Below are 15,935 nucleotides of genomic sequence, written 5' to 3'. Positions count from 1 at the left end.
TAAGTGGAGGAAAAAACTCAAAATAATAGTGGGTGTAGAACTGCACTTTTGTTAAAAATAATAATAATAACACATTATGACAGTCATATGCTCCTAAGTGTCCATGTTACGAATATGGTAAACGCTTGTGGAGTGATGGTGTTGGAGTCGGTGGTGCAGAGTTACTGCCGTGGTGATGGGGCTGCCCAAAGTTTTGGCATTTCTGAAGTGAGGTCATTCTCAGGCCTGAGCACACGGGGGGGTCTTTTCTGGGGTGGGAGATTCTTCCCACTGTCAGTGCCCCAGGAGAAGGTGTGTCTCGGAAATTCATCATTAAAAAGAGAGAGTCCCTTGCCGGGTCCTGTGTCCCCTGGAGCTCTCCTCAAAGGGGATGAGACCTGTCACCCTTGAGAGTGAAGTAGTCCAGGTATTCTCAAAGCTTAATTCAGAGTCATTCTGTGGGTGCGATCCCTTAGGAAATTGCGAAATCCTTTCTACTTTTGATCTGTTCTAGGGAACCAATAATGATGACAGTAAAAACTCCCATCTATGGGGTGTCCATGTCTCCAGGCCCTCCACCCTCCAGCTTCATTTGAAATGGACGGGGACAGTCGTGTGTTGCAGGAAGGGAAGAGTAACATTCCTGAGCACTATGCTAAGCCAGACACTCCTCAGACCTCGGCTTAGATTCCCATCTGCTCCTCATAACAACCTTTAGAAGTAATGGTATCACCTCCACTTCACCACTGAAGACGCGGACGAGGGGCAGCAGAGGTGCACGTCAGTTTCCCAAGGCCCACAGCTTGTTCGTGGCGGCCGTGGCGTTCCGATTCAGGCAGGGCGCTCCAACGGCTAAGCTCTACTCCCGAATCGCAGACGCCGAGAAGGAGCTTTATCCATACTCGGGCCGAAGTGTCAAATCGGGAAGCAGGTAACACCAGCATGATGAAAAGTCATACCCCCAGGGACAGATGGGTGCCGGCTCTGTCCTTCACCTGCTACAATGCAAACTTGGCCAGCCCGCTCTGCATTTTATTTATTTATTTATTTATTTATTTATTTATTTATTTATTTATTTTTTTTTTATCCTCACCCGAGGACATTTTTCGATATTTTGTTCAGATAGAGTGAGAGGGAGAGAGAGAGAGCAAAACATCGACGTGAAAGCGACACATCGAGTGGTGTGGTTGCCACCCACACAACCCAACCCGGGCTGGGGACAAACTGCAACCAAGGTACGTGCCCTTAGCGGGAACCGAACCCGGGTCTCTCCGGACCACAGGCCAACGCTCTAACCGCTGAGCCAAACCGGCCAGGGCAGCCGCTCTGCATTTTAGTAAGAGAGGCTGCATCCTGTAATAACTTGGATGCTCTGTCCTCCTGTGAGGTTCGTCCATTCGGTCCATCTGATGCCCACTGCTGACCCAGCAACGGTGAGGTGCTGAGGTCACAAGCTAAGCTGCTCCCAGCCTAACAGTAAACGTATTAAGAAAGTGTGAATTATGGACCATGGCAGACACGTGAATGGGGACGAGAGTGCTCTGGACTCTGTTGGGCAGAGAGGATCACGCCAAGCATGGCCCATGGACACCTCCATCCCGTCACCGGCTGGCAGGCGTCCTTCCCAGCCTGCTTTTAGGTGCTCGCAGGGGGACTTCGTGCCGCTGACTGGCGAGTGGGAAGTGCTTGCTCACTGCTGGAACGGCGGAGACATCTGAGGCAGGAGCCTCTCAGACCACAGGCAGACACCCCACGCAGTCATCCTCAGCTGCTCCCGTCTCCCCGTCCATAGGGCAGGGGCTGGAGAGAATCAAATGAGCCCGAACCCTAGACTGAGGCCTTAAAACTCAGCACAATACACGGAGTTCTCCCCTGTGCTTCGCTTCTTCCAAAAGCCCTTCAGCTGGAGAGCAAACACACGTGCGGGCTCCGCTCGTGCACGCTCAAACACACGCACTCGCACCCGCGCACAGACGGAGCCAAATATTATTTTAAAACATCTGAAGGCAGTGACCTGCGGTCTAGTGAACTTGAATGACCACAGCAGCAACTTTCCTTTCTAGCCGACGTCAGACTCGAGTCAATGCGCACAGCCCGGACAGCGTCCCGGGTGAGTTTCCTGGGGACTGGGTCAAACTGAGCCGGGACCGATCATAGTCAGGAGTGCTAGGAGCGCTTCGCCCTGGGGCTCCAGCCCCTCGGGGTCTGTCTCAGAATTGTCTCAGGGACTAATGACAGAAGAAGAGGTCCCGTCATTCAGCCTAACTGGGCAATCACGGGACTTCCTCCAACAAAGAAAGGAAGCAAACCTGCAGCTGACCTCCCGGGCTGGTAGGGGTCCTGCGTCCAGAAGCTACCCTGCACAGGGTAAACAGATCTGAAGTTGCCTAACTTCCCCGCCTGATCTAATTAGCAAACAGCTTCAAAGGGATGGAGCTGACTTCTGAGACTAAGTCGGCCATAGGCGGCAGAGGTGAGCAAATAAATATTTAAAGGGCACATCTGTGTAGGTGGAGCAGGGAGGGGACAGCAGATTAGAAACAGATAGGGGTTAGCTCTGGGAGTTCTGTTGTGCAACTGGCCCTGCCCTTGCCCCTCCTGGCGAAACTTGCCCCTTCTCCGGGGCTTCTGAGGACCTGGCCCACGAGAACCTCAGCCACCCCGTCTCCAGAAAGAACTACCCCAAGACATGGACTCACCCTGATCAGAGCCCTGGCCACTCAGTAACATGATGGTCTTGGATGTTAGAACTGAACACGATCTATCTAAGGGTCTGGAACAGAACAGTGCCATTGAGTGTCCATTGTCCATGCAGGTGACAGCTGCAGGTGTTGTTTTCAGCCACCCAGGATTTGACCTAAAGGAGACGCCTGGATGGCACTTGAGGCCAGCGGCGATCAACTGCACCGCTCTGGAAGACCAGCCCTGCGTGCAGCATTTCCCGACTCTTCATGCTTTTTCACTGGCTTGCGGTCAATTATCACATAGCCCCCTGCCACACTGTACCGGAATGGCAGCTAACAAGACCTCCTGGTCACACAAAGGCATCGAAAGAACCAAAGTACCTGGCGCAACGAAGTATAAATGACCTATATCGGTTCTGCCTCCACCATGAGCATCTGGGAAGACCTGGGACAGTGCAATGTCATCACTGGGTTTAAACCCAGAGGCCATACTTGGAATGGAAGCTCAGTTCTCTGGAATGGACCAGATGGGTAGACCAATATAAGCCTCTTCATACATTTGATTGCGCATGTCCCAGGAGAGATGGGTGTGGGTGGAGAATACCACTCATGGAGCACCTGCTGACTGCCAGGCATGATGTTGGTGCCGTCCATTCATTACCTCACTTAATCCTCACGGCGCACTCCCTTTCACAGTGGGAGCTGAGAGTTAAGTACATCAGGTGGGCCACACACACTCCAGTCTGTTTTGCTTTGTGTTTGTTGTTTATTGATTTGGTCTTTATTTTTCTGCTGTAACGTGTATGTGATTATTGTAAAATACCTGAAGGCAAGAATCTTGTCTGTCTTCTCTCAACTGCATTCACAACATATAGCTGAGTATCGGACCTATATCCATTCATTCATCCATCCATCCATCCATCCATCCATTCACTCAATATATATTTATCTGACATTAGGGTTACAACAGAGAATAAGACCCAAAAGTTACCTGTTATGAGGAAGCTTACATTTTAGCTGAGAGAGACAATCAGTCAATGAAAGAGCATACTAATGAAGGAAGGAAAAGGAAATAAAGAAGGAAGAAAGAGGAGAGGAAGAAAATTAAAAACTACCAAGAAGAGCCCTGGCCGGTTTGGCTCAGCGGTTAGAGCGTCGGCCTGCGGTCCAGAGAGGCCCGGGTTCGGTTCCCGCTAAGGGCACGTACCTCGGTTGTAGTTTGTCCCCGTCCCTGGTTGGGTTGTGCGGGTGGCAGCCACTCGGTGTGTCCCTTTCACATCGATGTTTCTCTCTCTCTTTCCCTCCCACTCTACCTGAACAAAAAACGGAAAAAAAAATGTCCTCGGGTGAGGATAAAAAAATTAAAAACTCCCAAGAAGCCACGAAAGCCACGCCGAGAACTGGGGCTGGAGATGGAATGAAAGAGGCAGGGGTGGCACCCTGGACCGAGCATTCCGGCCAGGACTCTCGAAGGTGACCTTCCCGCTGAGATCCCAATGGCGCGAAGAAGGAATCCTGAGAGCTTCAGAGGGAGGAGACTGTGGTCAAGGAGATTAGGAAACCCTGAAGGGAGGGTGAGCTTTCAGGGTTCGAAGAACTGAGAAAGGCCAGCGTGCCCTGGGCAGGTCATGGGGGGGGGTCACAAAAGATGGTGCCACCCGGGTAGGCAGGAGCCAGGTGACAATAGGGTTTTGTAAGCCGAGGTTAGACTCATTCATCCAATATCTGTTGACTGAATAAATGGACAGGCCTTGGGACACTACGGGAACGGAAGAACCAACTGCCCTTCAGGAGCAGACAGTTGCGCCAGAAAGATGAAAGGAATCCACATCTCTTCACTCGAGAAGTATTTACTGCGGCCTGGAGCGCTCCAGGCCCTGGGCTAGATAAGAGACTCGGGGTAAGTCAGCCACTCCCTGCCTTCAGCCGACTCGCAGTTTTAAGGACAGACCAGAGCACAGCACAGAGCAGCGAGTCGCTGAATTTGAGGAAACACTCTGTGAGCACACGGAAAGCATCCATCTCGGCCTGAAAAAGTTCAGGGAAAAAGTTAAGACAGCGTATGCATACAAATAAAAAGTCGAGGTAAAAGTTGAGGCAGCCCAGAAGAGCGCAGAGCGCGGCTGGATCCCGTAGGCTGGGAAGGTCAGGGGACATCTGCACAGAGAGAACTGGACTTGAGCAGGATCTTCAGGAATGAGCAGAATTTAGCGATAAGAGGGAAAGGCTCCGGGCTGCATAGCAAATGCATACGGGTTGAAATCAAAGGTCAAAACCTCAGTGCTGCCCTCGGCCCCTGTTCCTCCTCACCCCCATACTTGCCCCTCCATGCTGGTTCCCCCCCGGGCTGACACTCACCTGAAATGACCTGTTCACCATGCCCCACGTTGCTTAGGGCCCCAGTCACTCTGAAATGAAAGTCTGAGCCCCGTTCTAAGTAAGAAGACAATGTACGGCTTCCTAATGGTTGAATATCCCAGGGAGGGACTCCGACCTACACCATGCGGTTCATCTTGGGACAGTTCTTTTCCTTGGCAAAATGATCCCTCCTTAAATGCAGTGGAAGTTTGCTTCCTTGATACAGCTGTTCACTGATCCTAACTTGAATCTCTAAAACAGTTCGGTCAGCCCTGGCCAGTTTGGCTCAGCGGTTAGAGCGTCGGCCTGCGGTCCGGAGAGACCCGGGTTCGGTTCCCGCTAAGGGCACGTACTTCGGTTGCAGTTTGTCCCCGGCCCTGGTTGGTCGTGCGGGTGGCAGCCACTCGATGTGTCCCTTTCACGTCGATGTCTCCCTCTCTCTCTCCCTCCCACTCTGTCTGTACAAAAAATGGAAAAATGTCCTCGGATGAGGATTAAAAAAATAAAATAAATAAATAAAACAGTTCGGTCAGATTTGACTGGGTATGAATCAATGCCCAAACCCCAGGAGAACAGGACAATAAGCACTGATTTCTCACTCGTGACTCTGGGCTGGCTGTAACAGCCCTGCTGTGTGCTGCAGGGCGGTGGGGGTGGCTGTGCACTCCCTGGCTCCCATCCTCCTCTGGGACCAGCGAGCCAGCTGGGACATGCTGTTACTATGGTGATGGCAGAAATTCGGGACAGTGAGTCCACTCATGCCCTCTGTAACTTCTGCCTACATTTCATTGGCCAAATCAAGTCACACATCCAAGCCCAATGTCCAAAAAAAGTACTTGAGAAGAGGGGACAGTCTGCCCACCATAAAAGCCATGGCAAGAAAAGAGACAACAATATACAAACTGCAACCAATCATTCAACCCACCACAGAAGTGACAAAGAATTCATCCCATTTCTCCTGCATATGGAAGATCTCAGAACGTACAGCCTGTGCTCCTACGAACATCCTCACTTTCCAGATTAAATTTCCTTAACTTCTTATCCACCAGGTTTCCAGAACCTTCTCCTCACTCTGACCTGCGCACATTCTAGTTTGTTACCATTTCTAGCTAATTTTGTCAACCGGATGTGGCCACGGTACTGTTGTCCAGTGTGAGTTTGCCAGTGCAGGACAGTGGGTGCATCTGTTAGAATTTGATACCTAATAAACACTCCGAAAGTTAGCGTATGGCTCTGTGGGTCTAGTCTGGGCTGGGCAGGAGTGAACTCATCTGGGCTCACTTGAGTGTATGCAGTCAGGTTGCAGGTTGGCTAGATGTTGATGGCTCTAGGATAGCCTCGGCTAGGACGCCTGGGGTCTCTCCCCACATTGTCTGCATTCCTCCAGAAGGCTAGCCAGGATTATTTACATGTTGGTATCAGGGGTCCAAGAGTGGAGGCTGCATGCTTGAGGAATAGATTCGAAATGGCACAACATCCCTTCTACCGCATTCTATTGGCCAAAGCAAATCACAGAGCCAACCCAAAATCAACAAGCAATAAAATAAACTCTACCTAATATGGGAAAAGCTGCAAAGTACTTGACCATTTTTGCAATCTCCCCTTGCAGGGGTATTCTATAATATATGCTATGGATGCATGGAATGCAGCCAGGCTTACCTTGGTTTCTGGCTTATGCCACACTGTTGACTTAGAGTTAGAAGTCAAATAACAACCCCAACAGTGAACTATTGTCAAGGAAATTGACATTACATTTGTATTTATGCTGTTGATCTGAACCAAAGTATAATATTTTGTATTCCTTTTCATCTTCATCGTTTTAGCCAGTTTTGATCCTCTTGTATGCCCTCTTGTAATAACATTTTATATACCTTTTTAAAGAAGTTGCACATTCTGAACAACATTTTTATGTACTTCTTTACTGTAACTGGTTTAAGTGACAAGTGATTATTAAGTTGGTTCTAACAGTTTAAGGACAGGGATGGCCACGTTTTCTAACACGGCTGGATAATCTATGGTAGCCACCACAGTGCAGGGCATACAGCTGGTCCTTGATCACCACATGAAGTCACGCAAAAATGAATCTACATTCAATGCAACACAATGCCAATGAGGTAAATCAACAGCTCTTCATTCTTTTTCGAGTTAAGTCCTTTCATTTTTTTTTTTTTTTGTACGTGCCCTTAGCGGGAACCGAACCCGGGACTCTCTGGTCCACAGGCCGATGCTCCAACCGCTGAGCCAAACTGGCCAGGGCTAAGTCCTTTCATTTTTTAAGATGACACACTACATGGAAATTCAACATGGAAACCAGATAAACACAGGACTACTTTAGTTCGAAAAGGGAACATTCTTGAAGCTCTTCCTACTCAACTTCTATCCCAATCTCCCCTAAAGTATCTCAGGCCTCCTTGGAAACCATGGAACAAAAACTGAAAACCACTGAATGAAGCCAACTTCTTTCAAACTTTGCTAAATCTGATCCTCCGCAAGCGATGCATTTCAGGTGGTGACTCAGAGCACACAGCGATAACTGACACAGCTGTTCAGCTACTCCACCCCGAGTGTGGTGTACTCTGCATTTTCTGTTCTATTCATTTCACTGACATGTTGGTCATGAACTACTAAATTGATTTTACAACCCACTAAACAGGTCATTCCCTACAGTTAGAAACCAATGTATTAGACGACCTCTTGAAGAACTATTCCAACATTAAAACTACTGGCCCGTGGTCCATGTCTTCTACACCCTCACTTTCCATTGTCTAGTCTCAGGAAGGAGGAGAGGCTGGGGATGGGCACCACCAAAATTAGCGGAAGTTAAGTTCTAAATAGGCCAGAATGACATTCCCAGAATGATGGAGAGCACGTGACCTTGTGGATACTAACAAAATCAGTAGATGAGACTTGTGAGAAGAGTTTATGGTCGAGTCAGACTACCTACATTAAATTGTGGCGATTTTAGCCCGAGTTACTTGGGCTTATTACTTAATCTACTTGTCAATAATTATCTCTTCAGATATTAGTATCAGGTCTAATACTAATATCTGTCCTGCAGAATTATTAAAACACTAATTAAATAAGGTCGTATATAATGGACTTAGCACAAGCAGGAGCAGTGTGGGGGTTCTCTAAAACTAATAAGAAAGCAGATGGCTTCTTCTCCCCAAAGGAGTGGTCTCAATAATAAGCCAAGAGATGGACAGCTCTCTCTGTTCCCCGCCCCTATTTTAATGCTCACGGGGATCTGGGTTCAGATTCTTGTTCTGCCATTTAACAGCAGTGGTCTCGGCAGTGGTCTTGGGAGGCTTCGACGTCCTGAGCCTCGGAAGCCTCAGCTTTGACGATAGCAAAGCCTCTCTGAGAGGTGCTGGGGGACAGCTGAACCAGCGAACGAGAACCTGACGCGGCGCCTGCTGCGTAGCAAATGCTCGGTGAACAGGAAAGGCACACGGACGTCCTGAGAGCATCCAGAAAAGACGAAAATCAACGTGCTTTGAAAACAACTGTTCATAGTTTGAAAAGAACTGAAGAACATTCAAGTTGTGTAAGAACAGCCAGCCAGAGCCAAATCATATTGGTTATCTCAGCTATGATTTAGTCATCCAAAATGCATAGCCCTACCAAGAAGTTCCAGTAACATGAAGTCATGAAATGCATCACTCTTTGGGGTGTGTGTGTGTGTGTGTGTGTGTGTGTGTGTGGCTAGGCCAGCACACCATCCTCTGGGTGCCACAAAATGTGTTGGGGTTTCAGGATAACTAAGACAAGTCTCTACCATCACAGAATCCACATAATCGATCACTATCTCAACCTCACTCCCCTTTTTACTGAGCACTTACTATGTGCCAGGTGTTTTTACAGACACCACTTTGCCTACTCCTTGGCAACCTGATCACACGGGTTTTGTCATTCCCATTCACAGTTAAGAATCCTGAGGCCACATCACTGCTAAGGGGCAGAGCAAGAATGTGAAGCCAGATCTCCCTCCCAAAGCCGAAGTCGTCTGCCACTTTCTAATTCTACTCCCACGGATCAGTCAATACAGACAAAGATCAACAGAGAGAACGTGAAATACCATCTGCCTGACATCTCCATGCGTATATCTTAACAGGGTAGGGACAGGGGTTAAGAACATGGATTCCAGACTTGGCCAGACCTGGCCTCAAAGTCCTTTCCTACCACTGATAACTCTCCAGTTCAAGAGACAGAGACGATCAGATGGACACGTGGTAAAAAATAAAGTTGTGTAAATGCATGCACGTGCACACACGCCGCCACCAGCAGAAAGGCACCTTAGGGAGACGCAATTCCGTCTCCCTCCTTTGCCGCCGAGCAAGCCAACACGGTGAGACACAGCACCGGGGTTCCCTGCTGAGGCCCCACAGGGAAGAAGAGCCAGTCACCCCCAACACAGGGGCATCCGAGCCCCACTCCCAGCCCAGTGCCCTATCTAGAGGCCCTCCCCAGCCCAGCTGTCCGCATGAATGTGCGCAACTTTTCCAATGGTTACTCCCCAGGTCCAGGAAAACGCCTGGCCCTGATAAGGCAGATTCCGCAGAAGAAAGCCCATCTCGTTTGGAAATGTTTCTCTCCCTGCTCACTTGCCGAGGTCACCAGAAGGGCAGGGAAATTCTCTCATGACGTGACTCCCGGGTCTCCACACCCAGGAATGCAGGAAGGGCGAAGTAAATCAGCCTTCAGGCAAGAATTCAGACAGGCTCCCCCATAGGGTCTGCACATTTTTTCCCGAGTGGATGCCATCAGCTGTCCTGTTGCTAAGAGACCTGAGTGGATGGGAAGGGCCCATAGCCATATTTTTCTAACTTATCTGCAAAAACAGTTGTGCCTTTCCAGAAACGGTGCCCCTCCAGGGGTTTCGGCTTTCTTAAGAACAGGATATTACAAGTGGACCAATGGAGAGAGTGAGAGTACATTTTTTCAAGAAATGAACTGAGCTTTTCCTGGACATTTGGTGTCATCCAGTCCTGGGCGCTGCCAATTACGGGTCTGGTGCAATGTTTGGGAAAGAGCTGCTGAGTAAACATGACTCAACAAAATATTCTGATTCGTAACCTTATCTCTTGGGAAGGTGCACTTATCAGCATCAACCAGTGCCACGGGGTTGGTGCAAATGCTGGGGTGCACTGGTCATCCAAGAATTAGAAAGAAATTTAAGCAACCAGCCAGGATTGCGGGGAGGTGAGTATTTGAATCTCTCCGGGACTTTCCTTTTCGGTTGCATTCCAATCAGACAGACCTCAGCCTGGCAGAGTCATTCCATTGCTCAACGTCAAAAACATTCGCCTGGAATGTGAGACATGTGAACTTGGACACCCCCTGCAGTTTCTCTGTGTGGCCCAGCCTGCTGCATCGCTGTAAACACACCATCCGGCCGAGAGCAGAGGGCCAGCGTAGAGGTGGTGCATTTCACATCAGGGAGGCCGGACACACAAAAGCGAGCTCTGGACAGCTGTGCTCCCCAAGGTCTTGGCACAGATTCCCAGGACGCTGGGCCGAGCAGAGTAGAAATGGAAAATGAGCCCCTGGCCACAGACTGGTAGATTTGTTTGCTGTTGGAGGAAAGCAAGAACGTGAATTAACTTCCTCCTTCTCTGGGTTTTACCTGGCAATTTGAGGCAGAAAACAGTCAGTTGCTACAATCCCTTATTTCCAAAGAACTCTAAGTGATTTACACGGACATCTAATTGTCTGTTCCGCCCTCTGCCCAGGGACCCCTCCTACTTAAAGAGTCATGGTAGCAGTTCTTGCCAAACTAACATAAATGAGAACACAACTCTGCATACCCCAAAAGCCCATTTAGACTTTGCATGTACCAGAGCTTGGTGACCCAGACAGCAAAGAACTAATGGCAGGCAGAGCTTTTGGGGTAACCATACAGAGATCACGCCACCCCTTTCTCCACCTCCAAAGCCAGTGCAGAAGACAGGAAGGGTCACAGGCATGTGCCATCAAAGCAGAGAACAATGGAGTCCAGCACAGGGGACCATGCAGCAGGGTCAGAACATACAAGTTCTAGAAAATAAAACACCAGACCTAAATTGAACAGGCAGAAGTTATGACCTGGATGGCTCTGTCCTGTTTCATTTTCACAACAGCCAGAGAATGTAGGACACACTAGTCAAAACAGCCTCGGAAGTCCCCGCTCCGGAGGGCGGGACGCAGGTCAGCTGTCACAGGTGGTGCAGTCTCTCACCCAGGACAGCAGTCGGCTGACACAGGGCCAAACCACTGCCACCCTGCGTTCCCAATAGCCTGGTTTGCAGCTTTGTTTACCAACACGACACTCAGAGTAGCAAGTGGAAGGGCCGTTCAAAGAAGAGGCTAGAATGAGGTTAAGTGTGTCTTTTGGAAAACTGAGAGGTGGTTAAGAGATCATGGGCAGGGAGTTCAGAATTGAGCTCATCGCCCTTTTAACCCCTGGAGCTGGGGAGGAGGCGGTGGAGGTGGGCGGGGTTAAGAGATAAGATTGCAATAACACTGACTTGTTTTGATTAAGAGCCGATGGTGTGACACAGATATTTCATTTCTTAGGATCCTGGACATCGGCCTCCTTGTTTCTCCTTCACAGTCTGATAAAACTCATGTCACCTCATGCAAGTCATTTCTCCCTCTTGCATCAAAGGGATGACCCCAGTGATGACCTTCAAGGCCACGGCTGTGATTCCTATGACAGCATCCAGAAGTTATCCCAAGCCAGGGTCTGAGCATTTCCATATATCACCACTAGATAAAGCAAAGAGTCGCAATTTGAGGCAGAAAACAGTCAGCTGCTACAACCCCTGATTTCCAAAGAACTCTAAGTGATTTACATGGACATCTACTTGCATTTTGAGCAGGCAAAGAAAGACTGGCAAATTCTCCCCTGCATTTTCAAGAATATACAGAGTAATGCCATCTACTGTGGGGAGCTGCCTCTTAAATGGAAAGATGCTTTGTCACAGGTTGAAGAGCTAGCTGAGCACAGCCAAGTTAGACTTCCACACCATTTACTGGGCCCTTGGGGACATCGCCGAAACAAGACTGTCAACATGATGCTCCTGACCCCCAGCACGTGTGAGGCACACAGCTGTGGAAGAAATCTTTGTTGAGCAAGTCAGTGGCTCCGGGGAACTTCATTTTGATAGACTGAAAGGAGGGCTTTCCCTAATGAGTATCAGGTCTGTCCACCTGGGAGCCTGTCAGTCAGTCCGGGCCATGCTTTCTTGTCCCTTCCCCCTGTATTTCCTACATTGATCAACGCTGCTTCCCTTCTCTGAAATGCCCTTCCCCGACATGGACCTGGAAAACTCCTATTCCTACTTTGAAACCTTTCTCAAAATCTCCTCTGCTAAAAGCCTGTCCCTGCTGCAGCTCTCACCCAGGACAGCCGGCCATGTCCTCTTTTCTCCCACCCTGATACATGGCTCATAGCACCGTGCCTGGCAGACAGTATCACCTGAGTAGTTTGTTGTTTTTAATCCTCACCCAAGGATACTTCTTTCCATTTACCATCAGAATGGGAGAGAGAAACATCAGCGTGAGAGAGACACATTGATGGGTTGCCTCCCACACAACCCTGAACAGGGCCACGGACCAAACCACAACCGAGGCATGTGCCAGTGACCAGAATCGAACCCACGACTCTTTGGTCCACAGGCTGACTCTCTACCACTGAGCTAAACCAGCCAGGGCTCACCTGAGTACATTTTAATTAATGAACAAATGAATAAAAAATGGCCAGTAAGAATACAGACACTTGGAGCCAATGAATCCATAGCAATGAGGCGCCTAATAAGTACAAGCACTGTCCCCTGCCTTTAGCCAAAATCACATTCCACAGTACATGTCTTAAGGGAAGTGGGTGTGGAAGACTCTATAAAATGAAAATCTGGGTAGCTCTTGTTGTACCCCAACAATGCCAAAGCGTTTGAATGGACCCCAAAGGACATTCTATAAAACTAAGGAGCCAAGAGGAACAGTAACGCCAAGATCGCCCCTGAAATAGTAACTGTGATCCACCATCAGCTCGGAAGGGTTTCCACCCACTCTCTCAAAAATAAAGAAAGCAGAAGCAACCACCTTCCTCCTTTGGAGACAACATGTTTTCAAATAATGCTGGTCATTTGCACAAGCACCCTTGACTCATACGATTTGTCATTCAGACACATAGTTCCTCCGGGGCCTGTCCCATTTCTCCTTGGAAGAGGAAGGACCATTCTAGCCCAAGGGACCAAGACTTCGGAGAAAGAACCGGTCTAGGGTGAAATTCTCCAAAGCAGGAGCTCAAGGGCATGAATTAGAAGCTGCAGCCATGTGGAAAAGCTAGGCTGTCAGGAGGTTTCTCAGCCACTTCCAAACAAGGTCGCCATCTAGACCCCTCCCTGCCCCCTGGGCAGACCAGCTGTGCAGAAAGGCCGGGTGGTGGAACCCTTCTCCCGCCAGCCAGCATTTCGTTTTCCTCATGAAAGGCATAGACCACCCATGGCCTTGGTGAGGAGGTGTCTGTCTGACTACGCATGCTTCAGATCTCTAATAAAATGTCTAGAGAGGGCCCGGCTGGTGTGGCTCAGCGGACTGAGCGTCATCCCGTGGACTGAGAGGTCCCGGTTCGATTCCCGGCCCGGGTTGTGGACTCGATGCCCAGTAAAGGGCGTGCAAGAGGCAGCTGATGGATGTTTCTCTCTCTCTCTCCCTTCCTCTCTCTCTAAAATATCAATAAAAACATATTTTAAAAAAATGTCTAGAAAGGTCCATGGGGAACTTCCCACTGTGGTTATCTCTGGAGATGGGAGTGGGGTTTTTTAATCACATTGATTATAAAATTTAAAAAATAATAAATTGTGAAAATGAAGATAAAAATTGCTTCGGGCCACTTGGACGTCCAGCGCTGTGTCTCCACGGCAGCACCGAGAATCCGAGCTGGTTTCCCACTCCAGCCACGGAACCTCTGCGTCCAGGTTCTCCCGTCCATCAGCGTGCCCCGAACCCCCCGAGGCAAGGGAAGGCTCCCAGGGACGAGCAGATGCAACTAAAACCGGTCCCAGTGTTGGACTGCACCTTTAGTTGCATGGTTTCATTCTAACCTTCCTAAATCTTCCACCAAATAAATACTACTAGCTGCATTGGAGGATGACAAGATGAAGTTCAGAGAATCCAGCAGGGTTTTCAGGGTCACACAGCTGGTGAGAGACAAAGCAAGAATGTGGATCCAGTCTGCCAGGCATCCAGGGCCCTGCTCTTGAAGCGTGCTTTGCACTCCGTTCCAATGACCGCTGTCCCTTAGCGGTCCCTGATGTACCGGGAGCCCCGGCCTGGGACCTCCTGGCCACTCCACTTCTCCTCTTCTGAGTTGAAAAGGAAAATGCAAAGCTCACACATTTCACTACCTCTGGGGCTACTGAGGTGAAGTGCTGTGATGGAAAACTTCTCACTACCAAATTACCAGGCATATTCTTGGACTTCCTCATTGTCGATGGTATGATTTGAATGCCCAGGTTTCTCGTCCACCTGTCTGCTCCATAATAAGTTTGCTCAAGTCCAAAAAAAAAAAAAGGATACAGATAAAGCACCACTAGGGGACAGAGAAGACACGACCAGTATGAAAATGTCTGGGGGTTTTAGTCAAAGTGGGTCCAGAATGAGTCAGCAGGGAGATGTGGATGACAAGAGATTGCACCTTCAACACTAAAGGAGAGCAGAATGGGGAAAGTCATCTCTGACCCTTTGGTAGGACCAGGGCCAGTACCTGTGTGTCTCCGAGTCCCCACTTCCTCCTTTGCAGAATGGAGACCGGGAGAGAGAACACATTCGGGTCAACGGCCTGGCAGAGTGCCGGACACAGGGCAAGCTCCCTGCAATACGAAGAGGAGGTGCCGTCAGTCTACCTGTTTTACAAATCATGAAACTATGGTGACAAAGCCCTCCAGGGGCAGAAAATAGACTGACACCAGGTCTGGCTGATTCTGAAGTCCATTTTCATAACCACTAACCTAACTTCCTCCCCCAGCAGAAAATTTAGAACAACAAGAAAATCCCCCATCATCTCATGACCTGGAGATAAACACTTTTACCTTTTAAATACTTTCCGATTTTCTTCCCCACAATTGGGGGGTCATACGTTGCATGCTACTTTACAGTCTGCTATTGTATTTGCCAATACACCACAACCATCTTCCCAAGTCAATAAACCCTTATTCCCCAGTCCGGTGGTTCTCAGCCTCCCTGATACCGCGGCCCTTCAATACGGCTCCTCCTGTTGTGGGGACCCCCAACCATAAAATTATTTTTGTTGCTACTTCATAACTGTAATTTTGCTACTGTTATGTCTTAGGCGACCCCTGTGAAAGGGTCGTTCGACCCGCAAAGGGGTCGCGACCCCCAGGTTGAGAACTGCTGAGTCATTCTTGGTAGCTACTTCGTATTTTTTGTGTGGACTGCGGACCTGCTGTCATCTATCGACCAGGCCTGTCGGTGAACAGGTAAGGGGTTGCCTGAAGTTTGTCACACGCTGCTGTAAGCATCCCTGCTGCGAGGTCGACCTTGGTTCTCACCTGGGAGGGGTACCGACACACTGGGGCTGGCTCTGGCCAGCGATGGGGTGGACAGTGAGACTCTAGGCCTCTTCGCTGAGAAGAGTGTGGAGGGCCCGACGGGGACCGTCCTGTCTAGAGAAGCGAGGCCCTGGAGACGGCCGTGGGGACAGGACAGCTGCCTTCAGCGGCTGCGAAGGCAAAGCGGCAGGACTTTCTCCAGTGCTCCTGAGCAAGGAGGACCACGGGGCAGCAGGCTTCTGCTGAACACGCAAAGCGCTTTCCCACAGATTATACTGCCAAAGGGTATATTCATTATTAACCTGCCTCAAGAGAGGGGAAGCCCCCCCCATGTATAAAGCCCGGTTGTATGCTGACCTCC

At 49.5% G+C, this 15,935-nt stretch overlaps 1 protein-coding gene across 1 annotated transcript in view; it reads right to left on the bottom strand.

The window, feature by feature from the left end:
* LOC118631622 overlaps positions 1-15,935 on the bottom strand; it is a 71,089-nt gene that overhangs the window by 19,239 nt on the left and 35,915 nt on the right. The gene's annotated exons all lie outside the window — the stretch shown is intronic.

Source organism: Molossus molossus, unplaced genomic scaffold (genome assembly GCF_014108415.1).
Source record: "Molossus molossus isolate mMolMol1 unplaced genomic scaffold, mMolMol1.p scaffold_m16_p_16, whole genome shotgun sequence".
In the NCBI taxonomy this organism is placed as follows: domain Eukaryota; kingdom Metazoa; phylum Chordata; class Mammalia; order Chiroptera; family Molossidae; genus Molossus; species Molossus molossus.
Note: the sequence above shows the minus strand (reverse complement) of the source record. Positions and strands in the feature narration are given on the sequence as shown.